The sequence below is a fragment of the Diorhabda sublineata genome, chromosome 7, assembly GCF_026230105.1.
Source record: "Diorhabda sublineata isolate icDioSubl1.1 chromosome 7, icDioSubl1.1, whole genome shotgun sequence".
Classification (NCBI taxonomy): Eukaryota; Metazoa; Arthropoda; class Insecta; order Coleoptera; family Chrysomelidae; genus Diorhabda; species Diorhabda sublineata.
The window spans coordinates 13,000,801-13,018,645 of NC_079480.1; the positions used below are offsets into that span (position 1 = coordinate 13,000,801).

The 17,845-nt window shown below is 33.8% G+C and overlaps 1 protein-coding gene across 19 annotated transcripts in view; it reads left to right on the top strand.

Annotated features, from left to right (window-relative positions):
- Positions 1 to 17,845, top strand: part of LOC130447072 (rho GTPase-activating protein 21-B) — a 257,972-nt gene that overhangs the window by 56,261 nt on the left and 183,866 nt on the right. The window contains exon 1 of one of the 19 annotated variants that reach the window (XM_056783717.1): positions 12,863 to 13,356. The exons of the other annotated variants lie outside the window; for them this stretch is intronic. The gene's annotated coding sequence lies outside the window, so the exon portion shown is untranslated. Of the gene's footprint in view, positions 1 to 12,862; positions 13,357 to 17,845 lie in introns of those variants that run through there. 19 annotated transcript variants of the gene reach the window in all.

A 17,845-nucleotide genomic window follows, 5' to 3' on the forward strand; every position in this document is an offset into this window, starting at 1 on the left:
CTGAAGGTCACTATTTAGAGGTCAAACGTTTGTTGTATAATATTTATAGATAGGAAACATGCAAATATATATTTATCAATATTTTCCGAGTGGAATGTTGACAAGTAAAATAATAGTCCAAGAGCCAGCGATATTTTCAAGTGATTTTTAGTTAAAGTCTATTTTTTGGTAAAATACCTCCGATCGCGGTTCCAAAGGAGTGGCAGAACATCACCAATCCTCGAAAACAAAAATGCGCGTCTTTTATTTAATTTTGGACAAGTCCATAAATTGAATTTCTTCAAAAAAGGTGTTATTCATATAAATTTTCTGTACTGCAATGGACCAAGTCCAGTTTCACAATTTTACCGATAGATGGCTATAATACCACTACTGCAGTGACAATTTATTAAGTGTTCGGTGCCATAGTAAGCCAAGTCCATTAGTTCTATTTTGACGTTGCGTGCTTTATCGCCAGGATTTTAATTGTTTTGACATTTTATTGCTTACTTTGAATGATTTTTGAGTGTTAAAATGAATTCTGACGGTAAGTTAGGATAATAGCAATGAAATTGAGCTATTATTTTCAACAATAATATTGAAGATTCTCGAATAATGAAATAAATCTGAAGACTAACTACCATTAGCCCAGTTGGTTCGTTTCAACGATGCTTCAATGGTGAGATGTCACTTAACATAAATCCTTATAAAAATCTTTAACGATTTTTTATTTACTTTAGAAAGTCCTGAAAATATCACACTAGGTAGAAAAAGATCTAGAAACGAAGCCAGCTGGGTAAAAAATAAACGAAAGGTCTTGAGTGGAAAAACGGATAAAACAGAGAAGAGAAAATGTATTCCTGCTAAAATGTTTGATCCAAATTTTGATTGTAAATACAAACGAAAATGTGCTAGCAGCTTAAACCCGGAAGTTTTTCGAATCGTTTTGGAAATTAGTAGATTTTAGTAAATAGAATATATTTCTATATAGCTTCGTAAAAATGTCGAGAACCGCGGGAATGCGACCTAGGGATGATTCAGGGCGTGAAAAGAATTTTACTTTTGTTTATTCGATACGTATCAAAGAAGGCGATAAAACTGTATGCAAAAATTTTTTCCTCAATACACTATAATGTAGTTGGGGACGGCTGTATCATTGTTTGACTAAAGAAGAGGTTTTTGCAGTCATAGACTCCCGGGGAAAGAACGTCCCAACAAATAAAATTGATGATTCTGATGTTGTTGCACACATAAAATCATTTCCATATTATCAGAGTCACTACAGCAGGAAGGATAACGAAAAAAGACGATACTTTAATTCAAATTTGAACATAACGAAAATGTACGATCTTTATGTTCAAAAATGTTCTCAGGAAAATAAATATATAAAAATATTATTACAAGGTTTTCTCAACAAAATTTAATCTTCACTTTAAAGTTCCCAGCAAAGATACCTATCGCCAATGCGATGAGTTATTCCTTAAGATGCGTGCTGAAAGGAACTTGAGTGGCAAAAAAACCTGCATTTAGCTCGTGCTGAGCAAGCAAGAAGTGTTCTTAAGACCGATCAACAGAAGGCCTCTGACGATTTTTACGTCTGCACATTTGATCTCCAAAAAGCGCTTCCGTTTCCCAAACTTTCGACATCTCTTGCCTACTACAAAAGGCAAATTAAATGTCTACAATTTTGCATACACTGCTTCAATACCAAAACAGGTTTTATTTATGTTTGGGACGAAACTGAGAGTGGTAGAGGTTCTCAAGATGTAGCTGCAAGCATCTTAAAGAAAACACCTCTAACCATAGGAATATAATTTTGTTCTCAGATTCTTGCACTGGTCAGAATCGCAACGTTAAGTTATCCCTTATGCTCCTCAAAGTTGTCCAGGATCCTACAATGGCTGCGGAGACGATTGACCTGAAATTTTTAGTTTCTGGGCATTCGTTCCTTCCCAAAGACTCAGAGTTGGGCATAGTAGAATCATCAAGTAAAAAAAATCCAAATATTTCCGTTCCTAAAGGTTGGTTTGACGTTATAAAGAATGCATAAATAGGAGCCTCGTTTCAAGACGATTCAAATGCAACGGAATGAGTTTTTTAAGTACATCGGCATTAGAAGATGCTATTACAAATAGAAAAAAGGACACAGATAACTTGCCTTTTAGTTGACTTCGCTTTTAAAGGGGCCATGAGTTTAAAATTTTCGTATTCTAGACGTGGAAGAAACTAGTGGTGCCGGAAGAAAAAAAATTACATCTTTGAATCGCGTCAACCAAGACTGTCTTAACATTACACGGTGACCTGTAACTGCTGCCAAAAAGAAAGATATGATTGATCTTCTACCTTATATTCCACCAGTACACCACGGTTATTTTAAAAACTTACCTCCACAAGAAGCGCGATACAACCAATCGAACTCGCTGAAGACGAAATTGTTCTCGATGATGATACTAATTAATGATAAAACTTAGTTGTAATGCTTACTTTTTCAAGTTGTCTATTTATTTATACTTTTTACAAAATGTCCACTGGGAAAGTGAACCAAGTCCAGTAGAATGATGAAAAATTAAATCGATTAGGTGTAAAAAATATCAGTTAAGAACTAGTATTAAAGTTAAAGTCAAAGCTGGGTAATGGATTTCTAATGCTGTTTTCTCAAAATCACATATTATGGACTTGGTCTACCTCAGCTTTGAACCCCTCAAGTCTAAATGAAATTAACATCATCAGTAGTGTCACTTCAGTCAAAAAAAATTTTTTTAAAGCTGTTTGTAGATTTTACATTACATTTTACATCATTAATCAGTTAAGATATCTTCAAACTATATATAAAACGAATTTGGTACCCTAAGTACCGAATTAACTGAACCAGAAAACATTTCATTTATAATCTTTTTTATTTTGGTTTTCTGCAAAATTATCATTTATGAGCTTATGGCATTATTGAACTAGAAGTGAGATGTTATGAAAGCAATATTATTATTCATTTTTACTGTGTTATTGACTCGATTATTTCATGATATTCGGCAGTACAAAATGGCGGATCTATTTGACTTGAACGTCTTGTATGTGCGCCATTACGTCGTGACCTAAATAATTATGTTGTGAATGTGAATTTAGGATGTTGGTATTAAAACAAAACATTCATTTACCTTTTGAATTCGTATTTTAATACTTACACATTAATTAATTACCTCTCCTCTATCCCTACGCCACTCCATCCGAATCTTGAGCTTATTGTAAATTATTGGGTTGCAAAATTGGATTGTATGAGGTATTAACCCCAAAATATACCATCTTATTCCTCGTACAGACTCCTTTATGAATCCCGACACTTTGGGGTTTAAAAATAAAGATATATCGTACTCATTATCCATAAAAATATTATAAAATCAGATACCTTTTTATAATAACTCGTAAAAGTGATGATTAAGTCATTATTCAAAGAGATTATAAAATTTGGAATATAATCAAACAAACCGTCGAGTAGCGTAAATCAAACATTAATATTTTCGCTGTTCAGTATTCATTTCCATCCATAAATTTACAAACATTCTCTTTGATTGACTAATAACTATTCGTCTACACACTTCATATTATGTTTACACTTCATTTCGAAAGATTGATCACCGAATTCAAATTTGATACTTTATTATCCGGCGTAATAATTTATATTTAGTTTTTATGTCGTGTCGCGCCATCTACGATGCCTCTACGAAAACGAAAGTTGATGCGTTCGAACGGAGATGGCGACATAATAGTTGGATGCGCTTGGAAAGATTAGATATTCATTGAATCCACAAATAGTCCAGTAAAAGACCATATTATAAGGTTGGAAACTAAGTATTTTCGCTTTTCACTGATAGAGAGCCTTGTTTTGTTTTTTGAATAAATTATGTTAGTGCTGTACTTTGCCTTCTGTCACGTGATACTGGTCACATTGACGCAACTTTAGAAGCAAGTAAAGAAAGCTATTAGTTAAGGGTGGAAACGAACATTTTCGGCATATTTTACATGTCACAATTGGTTTAAAATATTCAGTTCTGGAGATTTTTTTTCCCTCAAAGATGAACAACGTTCTGGTCGGCCTACTGAAATTGATAGTGACCAAATCAAAGACATAATTGAAGAGGATCATCATACAACTGTTCTAGAGGTTGCGAAGAGGCTACATGTATCGCAAAAACATTTGAAATGTCTTATGCTAATTAGAAGCTTGATATTTGGGTTGAATTTGGAATTATTTAACACAAATGATCAACATTTGCGATATGCACCTTAAACGAAATGAAACTGACCCTTTCTTGAAAAAAATCATCTTTGGTGATGAAAAATGGATAGTGTACAGTCACATGGAAAGATGAAAAACAACAAAAAAGCTCATACTGACAGTTTGGTAGGTTTACAAAGGTTTTGTGTTTTTTGAGCTGCTTTAAAGGAACTAAACGATGAATTCTGATGTCAACTGTAGACAATTAATGAAACTGGATGAAGCAATCAAAGAAAAACGACCAGGTAATGAAGCAAGGCCTCACACATCTTTGGTAACCCGTAGCAAACTATTCCTTCAATCACCCCTGGTTCAGTTTTTTGCTGATAAGGACCAGACATTTTATGAGCGCTGAATCATGAAGCTGAAAGAAAGATTACAAAAGGTCATTGAGCGAAATGGAAAATATATAATTGATTAAAAACTATTCTATTTTATATTACAAAACCAAAATTACCTGGTCGCCAACCAAAAATTTTTTTGTTTGTTACCATAACTTTGAAACTTTTTGTATCTGTTGTTTGGGTGGAGTGGGACAAATTGGTAATTTCATTATAATCAATAGTTTTCATCATATAATTAGCGAAAAAAAATTGTTAGAAAAAAATAATGGGTCACTTGATGCGCCGGACATGCCAAATATGTCAAATTTATGAAAACAAAAAATTCATTGCCAAACAGCGAATTCTATATACAGAATCTACCATAAAAAAATTTGCAATAACGTGGTAACCTTGTTGGACAATTTCCTGCAAATCTTTTATTTACCACCACATATTTCATTTTGATTTTGTACTGTTTCTTCACTTGTGGAATCCGGCTTTTTACAAAGAAGGTAAAAAATACTATTAAACATTTTAAAAAATACTATTACACTGGAAATTGTAGATGTCTGTCATAACATGAGGATGCGAAACTCGAAACTGGCAATGGGAAGGATATTTGATACATAGTATCCACGAGACATGAAAAGACCTAGGAGAAGACCAAACCTTAAATAGAGAGGACCATGATATAAAGAAGCCTGCAGGAATAGCTTGGGCAATATTAATCAACGATAGAAATCAATTGGCTCCAATGAAGGACCAATACATAAATATTAGGGTGATTCATTTCTAGTGATGCAAACGATACATCATCGATGTTTGTCGATATATCGAGGACATCGCTTCTCAGTCTCATTGCTTTGTTTTTTTAATACCTAACAGTTAATAACAAAAGTTAGGAACAGGAACAGTTAGGTCAGGACAGGTACCTCTTGATCCATCCTTGAAGGCATACATCTATATAGAATGTTGAGTTTGTCCAAGATAAAATAGCTCGGGCTCAAATTGCAATAAATGTAACTGATGATTGGCAGATAATCACGATTATTATACTAAAACCAGTTCCTTATATACAAATCCATTTTAAAACTTGCATCATAGCATCTTGCTTGGGGGCTTAGCCAGTAACTAAACCCCAATAAAAAGTGTTATAGTCCATAGTAGCCGGTCCATGGTACGTCCCTAATTGAATAATAGGGAGATTATTTGAAGTTTCCAAACAAAAAAGAAGAAATCAGCAAATATGAAGAAAGCCTAAGTGTGCAGAATTGTTTTCTAGTGAACTGTACAGTACCAGTGGTGAAGCTTTTTAAGCCAACCCACTTAATTAACCAGATTCTAAACGTTTGTAGATGAACTTTTGTATAAGTTGGTCAGTTTTTAAAAAGAAAATACTGGAGGAAATACTCCCAAAAATGTCACATTCATAATGAAGTATATAAAAAGGAGCGTCAATGCAAGTGAAGAGACAGTCAGAGATGACTGAAAGGTCAATTATACATGCTTCAACGATTCATGGAGTTGGTGTCCATTGTAGAAAGGATACCTTTGATTTGACTCCAGCTGAAGCTTCATCAGTGGTGTCAAGCAGTGAATTGATGATGAAATTAGTGTGCCCATCTGAGAAATTGACAAAATAGTTTTCTGAAGACAGTTATGTAAAGGTAAACAAAGTTATTCCGCTAGTTAGCTGTGTATGTGAAGTATTGGAGAACATCGATTAAATAATACTTCAATTTGAAGAAGGAATCAAAGAAACAACTAGCCTCAGAAACCGGAGCCGAGACATCAACAACAAAAAGAATAATGAGAACCACAGAGATGAAAATAATGCGAAACATCAATGGAGTCACCCTCAAGGACTGAATAAGGAGTGATGATATAAGAGAAGAATTGGGTATACAGGATGTGGTGAGATGGGTCAGGGCACTAAACTCAGAGACCGAACACACACAGACCTGTAGGCAGGCCACCAAAGAAATGGTACGAGACCTGGAGTTCAGCTTCTCAGGAAGATCCAGGAAGAGGGCCAAACGTACAGGATTGAACAGGACCCGGTCCTATGGAAAGATGAAGAAGAAGAAGAACTAACCAGAAGATTTGATACTTTAGACTTAGAGCTTACCTCAATCATAGTTATCTCAACAACTCTTGACCGCAGATAAACTGTTTACCTTCAGTCTCTGAAGACGATAACTTGGTTATCGAAACGCATGTCCGACAGTTTAATTGTGATTGTTGGTATAAACAGTGTGTTCAGTATGATTATTACCAACGAGTCCAGAATTCCAACATATAAGAACAGTTTAAATTGCTGCAGGCTGGATATTGTAAGAACTTTCCATACAGAATAAATTTTCAATTTTCGTTTACTCTCAAAGGACTTGAACTTTTATAGATTTTCATTTAAATTCGTCAAGGCAAATATCTAAAATATATGAAACAACGCCCTCTAACATTCATGCTACTAATTAAATTGCTTAGAACTTCTAAATTTTCTATTGCTAAACAAAAGCTTTTTTCAAGTTTGTGAAATGAAAAACCTGCAGAATTAGTTGAAGAATTCGAATATCGGAAGTAAAATTCCACTAGATTGGTCAAATTTTTAAAAATTTTGTTAAAATAACTTTCACGTATTTTTCGGGGTCACTTTTGTTTTCCCCGAATCTTTAAAATATAATCCGATCTTTAGATATCTCTGACGGTTTTTCTTCGTTGTCCACCCGGTACTAAATATTTTATTAACCGCAAATATTTAATAATATTTGTTAAAGTCACTTTCTACTTAGAATTACGGTTTTTTTTCTTCTGTATAACCGGCCCAATTGTGGCATCGAACTGTAGTTTACGTTTTTATGTTGTAAAAAAATAATAAAATATATTGTGTTACGACGTCTAGTATTTCACTGTATAATTTATTATAACATTGCATTGAATATCAATTAGATAACTTTCGATTATTACAAAAAGAAACCGCAGAAATTACACAGAAACATTTTGTTTCCATGATCATTTTTATTTAAATATCAATTTCTTCGTTTTTATTTCTTGTTCTTGTTATTCTAACACATCCAGAGCACTACATCTGGGAGCGCTTGAAATAGAAGACGAAGATCTCTGGCAATTGAAGCCATCTCACCTTCTGGACTTTTTAAAAGGAGTGGGATGAATGGATCAGCTGTAAACAATGGATCTTTTGGATCGCAGTGTATACGAGACCCCAAATCCATATACAGAGTTAGATTTATATATGAAACGTCTCAATACATTGTTATCAGATCTTCCCTTTTTTTTCGGAAAAATTATGAACTTTGTTATTTCAAATGGATCACCCCGTATATTTTTCGCTTTCCGAAATCCTTAAGAAATACTCATATAATGTTTCCTATACCTTAATGGTGATAGGCGTAAAAGTCAACAAGAAACGTGTAATAATTTATATCCTAACCGAAATCACTCTATATATTTTGTGTTTCTAGAAATCCTTAATGGAAAATGGACCAATTATTTTTTCGCCTATTATTCCATCCCATATATTTAGTTTTTCGGGATATTGGGTGTGGGATTCACGCGTCCAACAAGGATTGTTACGTGACCAGTATCCACAATTATGACGATTTACATTTCCATTAATACAAAAAGCGGCCTCATCGCAAATCATAACATTACTTAAAAACTTTGGATGGTTTTGATTATGACATTTTTCCATCATTAGGTCTGCAAACTGTTCACGTCTATTAAAATCGTCATCTTACAACTCTTGAACCAACGTTACTTTGTATGTATGGAAAACGTAAAATTTTCATTGCGGACGTTAGCGAAATATCAAGTTCCCTGGATATTGATCTAGTGCTAAAGCGTGGATCCTCTTCTAACGGGACACAAACATCTAAAGATTTGTTTTCAGTTGACACAGTTTTCTGCACCCTGATTTGGATAATTTGACTGAACCAGTTTCCTCAAACTTTTTTACTAATTTACTAATAGTAGATCTTGTTACGGGATTTTGGTTAGGATATAAATTATTACACGTTTCTTGTTGACTTTTACGCCTATCACCATTTAGGTATAGGAAACATTATATGAGTATTTCTTAAGGATTTCGAATCGATATCTGACATCAATGTATCGAGGCCATACATAAAACTAACTCTGTATATGGATTTGAGATCTCGTATACACTGCGACCCAAAAGATCTAGTGTTTACAGCTGATCCAATCATCCCACTCCTTTTAAAAAGTCTATAATGTGGGATGGCTTTAATTGCCAGAAATTTTCGTCTTCTATTTGTTAGAATAACAAGAACGAAACTTTTTTACTAATTTACTTGTTATGGGATTTCGTTTAGGATATAAATTATTAAAGATATTACACGTTTCGCGCGCCATTGGTTAAAGTTTGTTTATATGAAAATATTACCATGACCATATTGGTCACCAAATTTGAAAAAAAAATTTGAAGGCGTTCTTGATTCATGGAAAATGTTTGATTTTGATAAAAAATTTTGAACACCCTATATCTCAGCAATTAGGCCCCGTAAGGGTTCGTATTTAAAACTAATCATTTATTGAGATCTCTCTGTGGTAGAGTGTTGTCGGTCGAATATAAATACACCCTGTAGGTATTATTTATCTTGAATTTATCTAAAGAGACGCGGATTTCATAGCCCGAATGTTTTTTTCTATCCCAACAAGAAAATCATTACATTAGTAGAATTAGAATGAACATGTATTATCAGTTGAACGCGTTGGCGTTAGCTAATTGTGTATAACACGGCTTTCTAATAGAGAAATATAACACATTAGAAGACTTGACACTAATATCGAAAACGGTGACTCATAATATTGAGTTTAGTCTAGCGACACACTTCCGATAGGGCAAACCGTACGATATAAAGATCATAAACAAGAGAAACTGATTTTCTAATTAAGATCATTATCATATCGGAGTTTTATTTTCTTTTAATAAACGTGATTTATTCAGGTTGATTGTCTTTTTAAATCGATTTATACAGTGTGTCGCGTATTCAAGAAAACACTCCTTCGTATTATCGTTATCTAAATTATAATAATTTGTTTCGTTAGACATAAATACAGAGTGTGTCTTATAAGTAACGGCCGTTTTCATGTGTGAAAATTCCTTCGTAAGAGGACTTACTTTTTTTTAATGACGACGCAGTACCTAAAGCCAGGAAAATATTTTAGATTGAAGGGAAATATACAGTTTTTGTGTACGAAAAAATTTTCAAAAATGTACCTGAGCTAATACCAGTTATCGATTATTTATTGCTCTTTTATAATTATAAGCTGTACATAACGTTGCACACTAGTTTTGTTATCCACAGTCTAAGGTTAGGTTAGGTCATGAAATTTCAACCAATCACTTTAAATTTATCCCCATCCATGGTAGTTTTCCAAACACGATTCACAAGTCGATGGTAACGATAGTTAAATTGAACGAATTATACTTCGAATTGCATCCTCATCCACCGTATAGTCCAGATCTGGCCCCCAGTGACTACTTCGTTGATCTCAAAAAATACTCGCCGGTAAGAAATTTAGTTCAAATGAGGAAGCAACTGGCAAAAGACAAAATCCTTCTATAAGCAGGACATAGAGAATTTAGAAAAGCGTTGGAATGATTGTATTGTTCTTGAAAGAGACTACTGCTACTACGATTTTTAGTATAAAAATTATTTTTCTTAGTTAGTCACACGATTTGTTAAGTAATGTGTTAAATAGTCCCGATTTCGCTAACAACGATATCGAAACTCGAAAAATTTGTAATTTTTTCTACTCTTTCTATAAGGATTGCTTCAAAATACTGCTCTGAGCAAAGCTACAATGCACAGTTAATACTATTTCCAAATATTGCCCTTATAAGAAAACATTTTACTGCCCCTTGTAACCTTTTTCGATAAAGGACCGCTAGAATTATCCTCAGCACAAATAATAATTTCGTCCTTCCCTCGTATACTGAGTTACTGATTACACCGTTTACACCACTACTACACCAACACTCATAAGTACACTGTCGGATGCGCGTTTCGATTACCAAGTTATCGTCCTCAGAGACTGAAAGTAAACTCCGCTTACTTTCAGTCTATCAAAAAAGGCTTAATAGAATCAAGCCGTTCGAGTTAATTTGAATGACAGTGTTACTTAAAAGCAGGGTTATTATGTGAACATCGCGTGAACGGTAGTTGCTAAAATTACTGTTGAATAGGACCTTCGGATTTAAGAATTTCCACGTTAGTTAAATTAGGTTAGAAAAACATTGATTTTTTATCTTCATTATCAGATTATAATAACAGTTTTCTTTAACAAAAAAAGCAGAACAATGTGTCAAAAATGTCAATATCTAGACTATTTTCCATACAACATGAAATTTATTTAACTGGATTTATTTCAATTTCCGGTCTAAAATCAATAAAAAACTATTAATATGTATTTTTTGAAAAATATCAACAAGTAGGTAGTCAAAGTGTTCAGCGTTACCATATGGTAACATTCTGAATTTCGATAAGTTAGGAATGCAAAATAAAAAAGAATCGAAATTTTCTAGCGGTTATAATTTTAAAAAGTAAAAAAAACCAACATTTTCTTGAAAAAAAAACAAACGAAGCGTTAATGGATTAAGCTGCGCTTGCAATCTTCTTCCTCGGAGTTGATCAGAAAATTCCCAAAAATAATTCTCAAAATATACAGAGTCCTAATTTGGTCAAAATTAGATTATGGCTGTTATACATAAGTATCTCAGCCTCCAAATCCGACCTCTACCTTTCAAACTGGGTGCATAATACAGCTTTACGTATTTGTCTAGATGCTTTTCGATTTAACCCTAGAGAAATCATCAACTATGAAGCTAATGAGCCCCTACTTTGAACCAGACGACAGCAATTTCTTCTTTCTCTATACCTATACCTTTATACCACCAATCATCCATTCCACCAATAAAACCCTTCCCATATATTTTATCACAGATACTCGACGGCATAGACCTGTCACAAACAACCCCTTCTCCTATTTCCACTACCCCACCAGGGACTATTGACCTTCCTAAATTCAATACATCCCTTACGAGATACAGCAAACATTTACATAAACAAGAAATCGAAAATGCTTTCAAAGAAATGATAACTAGTATGAATGAAATCATCTTGCAGCGTTCATACAGGTGAACTATTTAACATTCTACAAGCCAACATTTCCATCAACCCCTCCTTATATATATATATATATATATATATATATATATATATATATATAAATTAATTGCTGTTTGTTAGTCTCGAAAACGGCTAAACCGATTTGGTTTTGGATTTTGGTCTTGAGTTATTTGTGGAAGGTTTAAAAAAGATTAATAAATATGAAAATGCTCGGAATTAAAATGTTTTTTCTTGATGTTTTGTTATAAATTAAATTTCCGAACGCAACAATAATATTTGACATTTGACAAACAACTAATATGTCAATCGATACCTCACACAAAGAGTGCATGCTTTTATCTTTGTGAGTGACGATTACCACTAACGAGCAATATTCGTGGGGAAAAATAAAGATGGCGAGGATCTCAATGCGGTCATTCAGAATTTTCTTCAAGGACAGCTGATTTCAAAGTGCCTGAATTACCACCTCAAAATTTGCAGTTAATAGTAAGATAAGTTGTCATCATCCTGCGTTTACAATTTCTGGTACGTCTGGCCTTTACGATAACCATAAATAAATCGCAAGCAGTTATTGGAAGTTTGGGGAATCAACTTGCAGTTCCCGTGTTCCGCGGATGGATAATTATACGTCGCGTGTTTGCGCGTCGGATATTTTTTTTTATTTGTTTTACTAAAAAAATATTACTTTTGTTTGTTTAGCAGACCAATAAGCAATAAGTGTTTTAACTTATACTAGTACCAACAGTATAACTATCTATTTAAAATCTTCAAAAGAAGAACCTGGCAGCAAAATTTTGCTACTTCCTCACTCTCTATACATCACCCTCAAATAAGTAACGTCGTCGGCAACTCCAGACAAGATTTAACCGTCGTAAGAAGGATAATAATCGGCCAATCAAGACTCACCTATGGATATATTAATGTCTTTTACCGCTAGGCCCATTTGCTCCAATTATAGCTCAAATTTGATGATAAAGCACATTTTGACTGAATGTCCAAAGATTGCAGCTCTAGTTCAAGCCTAATTCCAAAGACATCCTGAATGACTTGGTGCTAATCTCTCGGACTACTAATAAAAAAATCGATTAAGGACACATCGTCTCCTAAAAAATTCATTCTTCGATATCACTTAACCGGACTATCAAGTTAGTTCTTAATACAATTTTCTTCTTCGCCCTTTCATTAGCGAATTTTCCTGTTGGTTAACTGAACCCAATTAAGCATGGAATCTGAGTGACGCGACGCGCTGTCTGACTTCTAATTTGAAAAGGAACCACCTCACATGCTTCGTGGTGAATTTAATGTTTATAATAATATCGGCGAAAGCTGACAACAGTGTCTCATAGAGGGGGCCCTCGCTCTTGAGTTTTTACTCCCAACAACTCGAACGCAGTCTCGTTGATATTTCGTAGTACGAATGTTGTTTTGCGCCGGTCGAATTACATACAAAAAATTTATGATTTCGTATAGTAAATTGTCGAAGGACAAAGTATTTGTCGGTGGTGTATGTGTTTATGAAAATTTTTAGTGTTTGTTGTTTTCAGTGGATATTGTTTATTACTTTGTGAACTTTTTAGAGAACTCACTTTCATACAATTTTTGAAACTTACAGGTAAAAAAAATATTTAAAAAAAAATTAGCTTGTGATAAAAATGCTTCAGTTTTGAAGTGCTAAAATTTAAATTTAAAAATTTAGCACTTTACAAAGTACTATCCAACAATAAATAAATAAATAAATTTCAAATGGTTTAAATATTAATGTTTTTTTTTATTTTGAAACTTCTGTCGAAATAAGATGATTCACACAACATTACAGGTTTTACAGTATAATTACAGGAAATGAAGGGTTCCAGTAACACCTTTTGTTCCAAATAAATCAAAGCATACATTTTTTCCTTTTCAACTATGTCTTTCAGTTAATATCAACCATGTTTCTTCATGATGTTGACCGTATAATGTGAAAACACTTTTTTATTTTGTTAATATATAATAATTTATTAATTACAAAAGGGAATCCATAAAGGTAAGTGTTCAAAATGATGCCCATATTGGTCAAGGCATTGATGCAACGTTTTTCAACGGAGAAGCATGTCAAGCCGTACGTAGAGATTCAAATTATTCTTCAATTGCAGTTCAGAGGTCGGGAAAGGAGCGTGGCCCCATAGGAAGAAATCACAGGGAGTCAGGTCACATAACCGTGCGGGCCACACAGCCAATCCTCGTGTGCTTATCCATTATCCAAAAATGAACAATTATAAGACAGCTGACAAATTTCATTTTTAATTTGTGACACTTATATGCAAGGTTTATCAAAGACCAATAACACGATTTTTCCAGGCCCTCTAGTGAGGAAACTAAGCAAAACTAGGAAAAATGTTTCAGACAAAAGTTTTGCGAAATCTTATGCTCTATAAGGCTGCTATTCAACTTTTTTCCCTAAGACGTATAGTTTTCCCGAAAAATCGAAAAAAACTGATTTTTAAAAATTTTTCGCGCCCCCTAGCCGCGAAAATATGCGTTATTGAGAAAAAAGTTTCACACAGAAGTTGTCGGGAATTTTGTTTGCTGCAACTTTGTCATTTACTATTTTCCCCAAAAAAGCATAGTTTTCCAGAAAATGCAAGAAATGATTTGAAATCTTCTGCGCGCCCTCTAGCGGTTTAACTTTAGAGCGTACAATAAAATGTTCAGTGGCAGTTGGAGGAAATTTAGTTACCTACAACTCGTCTGGGTTTTTTTGCTGGGATGCGAAGTTTTCTCGCAATATAGGGAAATAAGTGCAAAAACAGCAATTTTTGTTATATATATGTGAATATCTAATATCTACCCCCCCCCATTTTCGAGACTGCGGTAACTCGAATTTGGTTTCACACGGCCAAAATACATCGGAATTGACTGGTCTCTTTACTGTGGGGAAAATTTCTCTGGAAAATGTCTAATTTGAGTACAAAAATAACTAAATCAAGAATTTTAAATAGTAAAAATAATGATTTCCATATTTGTTGTCGAGTACTATGGGAGCTAACCTAACTCAAGAACCCTCCTTCTTTATCCGGGCTTGGGACCGGCAACATGCCCTTCTCAACTACTCAGTCCATCGATAGGACATGCAGGCGAAGCCAAATTGAGAATATACAAGGCCACGGTAAGACCCATAATGACCTACACCGCAAAGACACGGCACGAAACGGCGAAAACCAAAAGAATAATGGAAACAGCAAAAATGGAAGTGTTACGTAGGATAGCCGGAAAACCCTACTGGACAGGGAAAGAAGTGAGAATATCAGATAATAGTGCAAAATAGATGAAGTCAACGAATGGGTTATATCAAAAAAAGAAAGAATGGAATTAGCACATAAGTCGTATGGATAACAACAGACTGGTCAAGATAGCGTGCGATAAATCCCCATTGGGCCGAAGGAGTACCAGCCGACCAGAAAAAGGTGGAGCGACAATTTTGAAGAAGTAGAGTAAATAATAACAAAAAAATAACTTAAATTAATTAAAAGCAAAAATTTCCTTTACATGCAACTCCGTGAAATAAATTAAAAAAAGCTAAAATTAATACTAAATCTACTACTAAATAAACACGTGGCTGTGAAAAAAAGAAATGCTTCTCAGACTCAGTTGGAGTCGGTCCGATGACCCGTGACGTTTGAGACTGATATTAGCTTACAGCGCCACTTGTTTGCTAGGAAAAATCGGATCACAGATTCTTCACGAATCGTCTCAGCTTATCTTCTTTATTGAATTTCATTTAATTGAAGTTCTTCGATTCAGATGAGAACAACTGTGTTGTTTAGCGAAATTATGAAGCGTACAGGGGTCCACGCGTAGCCTGCTGTCTGCCGCAAGGAGGTTAACTCGCTGAAGCCAAAAATCCAATTGAAATTTATTGAAAATTTCCTTTTTTTATTCAATTTTGCCTTTTCAGTTTAGCATTGCATTTGAATGGCCAATAGGGGTGAACTCATGTCGAGTCCATTCTCAAATTACCCCCCCCCCCTGTGGTGCGTGGGTCTTACGTTAAGAAACACGACCACAAAGTATACTTAAATAACTATTGAACTTTGTGGTCGTGGAAATAATATGTTGTGTTACTATATTGTAATAAAAAAATACGACTTTTTCATTCTCTTATCAATCATTTAATTTCAAGATTAACTTGGTACACTTTGTGCATAATTTACTCACAGAATTTTTTTTCTGTCTCCTTTTAATCGAAATGAAGCAAGTCTTCAATCGCTAACCAGTATTGTTGTATAAACACTTCACAACCGTCAGATATACAAATAAGTAGCTGACACGGGCAAGGATTCGGATTAAAAATTAACAAGCGTTTCAATTTTCAATGACATTCAAGCAAGATATTTAATGATCCATATATATGTATATATATATATATATATATATATATATATATATATATATATATATATATATGTATGCATGTATATATGTATGTATGTATGTATGTGTTCATACAGCCTGCCAATTTGCCAAACCGAATTTCGATAACGTATCATGACTGAGTAATATTATTGACATCATACTTTACGTCGCATTTTATAAAATTATATAAACATGGTATCCGATAAGAAAAAACATGGTTTTTATAATTGAATATACGCAATAAAAAGCGTCTTTTTTTATTTTTAATTGCTTAACACGTTAGCTTCATCTATATGTAGGTTTGTGAAATTGTTTGTGACTCTCCTTTGGAATAAGAGCAAGTGACTTATTACTGTTAGTATATCCCACCACATTAATTACGTTCGTTAGCCGAGTGGACTAAGCCGTCTACCTCAGGATTCGCAGGTCGTTGGTTCAAATCCCGTTCACGCTATTTTGTTTTCGGCAAATTTGATTTAGAACTATACTACCTGCATCTTTATTACTTTAGAATTTAACAGTATTATTGTGAAACGAGAGTGGGGTCTTCAAAAGCGTGTTTTTTAATTTTTTTAAACATCGATATCCTCTCACATGAAAAAAAATCCCATTTTAGTCAATTCAATTAATTGTTTTTTCTAATAATGCCAAAATTTCTTTAGTTTCAGTAAAAAATATTTATTTTTTTACCTTATTTTTTAGATTTTTTAGATATTTATTAAAAATTTTACACTATAATTACTTAGGTTTATCAATTTCACATGGATTTTCACATTTTTCGTGTAATTAGATGGTGAAATTTTAATAAATAACTAAAAATGTTTAAAAATATTTTTCAGTGCGAGTTTTTTTGGGTGTTTTTCTGAGAAAATTTACCCTGGTGATGGTAATATTTTTGTACACCATCAAAAACTAGGGATATCAACGAACAAAAAATTCACCGACTTTTTAGAAAAAGGCTGTTATTTTGAGGACAAAATTATAAAGGTCGCATCCTCAAAACAAACTCAAAAACTGTTGTTTTTTTTTTGTAGTGAAATTCCCAGAATATGCCGTTAATTATTTTTAAAAATAATGGTCCGCTAAATTAAAATAGCGGGCCACCCCCTAGAAAATGGCTCTCATTTTTACAATAACTAAAAGAACTACATAGATAATTGCCGCTTAGTTTGCTGTTCAAGAAAATATCATTGCCGACATTGGGGCACGTCGGCATCCGGTCCAAAACGGTAAAAAACTGCTGGAAATTATCATCTTAATATCGTTAGACCAGCCTGTCGGTGGGCATCTTCTCTCTATCTTCACCCAATAATTCTTTTCATCCACCAGTTCCATTTCAATGACAAAAATAAGGAATAATAAATTTCTACTCAACCAATAATGTTTTGGGAGTGCTAGGTGTGTTTATTCTGGATCCAGTGGAGATTTTTCCGAGCCCAGTAGGTACAAGAGTGTCGATTATCTGTAGTACTTCAATAAAACGTTACTTCGTCTAAAAATGCTACACTATTGAGAAAATAATGTCTCAAGAAGATTAAAAAAACTTAAAACGTCTGGCTGTATCATCTTTTGTGAGTTCGTGATCAAGTTGTATTTTGTATGGTTGCAGTTTTCTTCCTGCTCTTCTAGATTTTGGACCATCCCCGTTGCTTCCCGTTCAATTAAATTTTGAAACAATTCTGCTTAATGTGCTTCTAGCAATTGGAGGC